This window comes from Mixophyes fleayi, chromosome 10 (genome assembly GCF_038048845.1).
Source record: "Mixophyes fleayi isolate aMixFle1 chromosome 10, aMixFle1.hap1, whole genome shotgun sequence".
NCBI lineage: Eukaryota > Metazoa > Chordata > Amphibia > Anura > Limnodynastidae > Mixophyes > Mixophyes fleayi.
The window spans coordinates 7694111-7697276 of NC_134411.1; the positions used below are offsets into that span (position 1 = coordinate 7694111).

General features: G+C 40.5%; 1 long non-coding RNA gene across 1 annotated transcript; it reads right to left on the reverse strand.

Moving 5' to 3' along the window:
* Positions 1-314: 314 nt before the first annotated feature.
* LOC142103400 (uncharacterized) lies at positions 315-2962 on the reverse strand. The gene is made up of 2 exons (XR_012679335.1): positions 1426-2962; positions 315-583 (listed from the first exon to the last, which is right to left on the reverse strand). It is a non-coding gene; the product is annotated as an uncharacterized LOC142103400 (long non-coding RNA).
* Between the last annotated feature and the right edge of the window lie 204 nt (positions 2963-3166).

The following is a 3166-nucleotide window of genomic DNA, read 5'->3' on the forward strand; positions in this document are numbered from 1 at the left end:
AACCTTGGACTATCACTACATGATTTGGGGAACTAGTTAATTAGCAATGGCATTTGCCATATACCTTTTGGAATTAATCTTGCACACATGGCCTTCCTCTTGGAGGGGTGGATTGTTGGTGGTGGGCACATGTTCCTTTTTGCTGACATGCAAATGCAAACCTTTTCTGCTATAGAAATGATGATGGAGTTCTAAACAAACCATCATCCTTAAATGTTATTCTTTTTGGATTATTATATACATTCTCTTTTGTCCTTAGACCCACATGTTGTGTAATTAGAAAAAATTTATGAAGACACACACACACCAATGAATCTGTTTTATAAACTTATATTAGTATTAAACTGCTCAAAAAAACAAAACTATTTACAGTCTGTAATAAAACTATTTACATAAAAAAAAAAATACTCATACAGAGTAGACCAGTAGGCCAATTTTTTGGGGGAAATTTTTTATATAATTTTTTGGGGGGTTTTTTTTGTTGTTTTTTTTATTTTATTTATAAAAAGGGTCATCGCTGCCCCGATTTCGGCCAATGTTGGTGGGGGGAGGGGAGACCAAGTCGCAGCTTCCTCCATGTGTGCTGAAAGAACAAAAAAAAAAAAAAAAAATATGAAATACATGCAAACCTAATTTGTCAAACAGACAGGACTTACTAGAGATGTGTACTGTTACATTACTTTAAACTGTTAGGCCTCTTGCTCCAAATGCATTTTGCCACACATTAGACGTTGATAAGGCTTTAGTGTTGCATTTTTAGAGATGTACAAAATTCTGATGTGTCCCGGGGAGAGGGCCGTGGACAGGGTCGTTTTAACAGCATTATAGGCCCCAGGCCAAAAGCAGTACACTGGGGCCCTACCTACACAATCACTCACAGGAATTCATCCAAAATTGTATCGAAAATTCAGCTCATACTTATTGGTACCTCCCACAAATTCATTGTTTGCCCATTAAAATGTCAGCAGACATTAATCTATAAACGTTTGCCTAATATAACATGACCCTTGATTTTGTAAAGCAAGATTTTCGATTCCAAAAAGTTACTCGGTTGTTTAATCATACAGACAGAGGTGGCACAGTGCAAAATTACTAGGAATTATTTATTATTAATCAAGTGTTCAAACCAAACTTTAGCTCACTTTATTGCAAGAGAATTGTTTTATAATAGCATTAAAAATCTATAGAATAATATACTGGCAAACTGACAAGCCTATCGTGTGTCCCCTGCCTTGCGTGGCCATGTGTTAAGATGGCTCTGGCTGTGGTTTTCTGGTTTACACAAAATCAAATTTGGAGGGCCATTATGATTGAAACCTGTGACATATGTCATCTTTTAATCAACATGTGTGACAGCAGGGATTAATTACAAGAATAATGGACATCGTAACCTAAATCTGAAAAGCCTTTCATGTAAATACTTACTATCGCCTAATGCCTCACCAACTTGAGGCACCACCAGCTGCCCGTCGGTCTCCTGGTCCAGCTGGACCTCGGGTTCTGGCTCCACCACCGCCGCCTCCAACTCCCACTCGGCCTCACCAGAGGCGGACGCGGAGGACTGGGACTTGGCCTCAGATTTGTCGTCAGACTCCTCCTCCATCTCGCCCTGCCCCTCCGCCTCTGGTTCGGCTTCGCCCTGGGCATTGGCGTCGCCATCCCCCTCATCCACCACGGGCTTCCGGCGTTGCCACCATTCCCAATGTGCCCGGTCTGTTTGAAACAAGCCAAAAATTAACTGTATATTGTTCAATGATTCACCAGCTTAATATACAATAATCATGTGATCAGACAATATAGATAAACTTCTCATTGCCAGAACAGACAAATATTAATAACTCCAAAAGAAAGAATATAAACATGATAGACACAAACCACTTCACATGACCTTTAACAAATGATTGTTATCGGTGTAGGGATGTGGAATATCTCAGTGGCCTAGAGGGTAGCACTTTGGTCTCACAGCACTGGGGTCAGGAGTTTGAATCCTGACCATGGTCTTATCTGTGTGGAGTTTGCATGTTCGTTGCATGTGTTGACTACAACACTCCCAAAACATTCTACTTGGCGGTTAATTTGCTGAATTTAAAAATTACCAGTAGTCTGTGTGGATATGTTAGGGTCTGTAAGCTCCAATGGGGCAAGCACTGATGTGAATAAGTTCTCTCTGTACAGCACCACTGAATTAGTGGAGGGATATCAAATACTGTGGATGAGGATACTTTTGAAATCGTCTTTTGTTGGGACTCCCTCACCTTGCAAATAGCCAGTTAATGAATGACTGATTAGGTACATATAGTACAGTAGGTAATATGTTTGCACCTTATGGGATCTGAAAATAAGCTAAGGACTTGGTTTTCAAAGTTGGCTTGCAAATGTTTTGGCAATAATAAAAACACATCTAACACTATAATCTTCAAATGGTTTTTAAGCTAAGGTCAGCAAGTTACAGGACTGGGGTCAAGAGTTGGAGAGCTTGATTAAAAAACCTGCATTAATGTTCTGAAGTTTCTCAATCGATCATTTAGGAAAGTAAATGTTCAGCAGCCAAATTTAGGAGACAGGAGCCAGCGCAGGTTGGGTGCATTGGAAGGGGAATGACCTTTCTAGTGTGGAGGAAGATTGATATGTAGTGGTAGGCCATTTCAGGTGATTTGGGTGAACATATTTGGGATACATATACCAAAAATATATGTTTACACACGTTTTTTGCGATTAACAGAGAACGCAATTCTTATGATCTCCTCTCTGAGTTTGCGGAGCAGCTGTGGCTGACGGTGGCGGAGGTCACTCCAGTGCCTCTGTAATTACACCATCGTCCGCAGCTTCACCTCATTGGTAATATATCTTCCCGAGGGCATGTTATCTATGGCCTCGGTCAGAACTCTTAGCTCTCTCCTTGAAAAGATCGCCGACCTCATGTTTGATCTTCTCTGCTACTCTGCAGTACTTTGCGCTCTGATTGGTTATTCTAAGCCCATAGTTCTTCTAAAGCACTTAGTGCCTGAGCTTCCTGTTCAGTGTCGACCACAATAGGTTGACATATGGTGTTTAGTCCTTCTTTTTTCAATTTTTTATTTATAAAATATTTTTTGCGACAGAGTAACCTCATGTACCTGTTTAGTTCTGTGAATAACTCAAAAAGGTTAGGGCCTGATGACGGGGC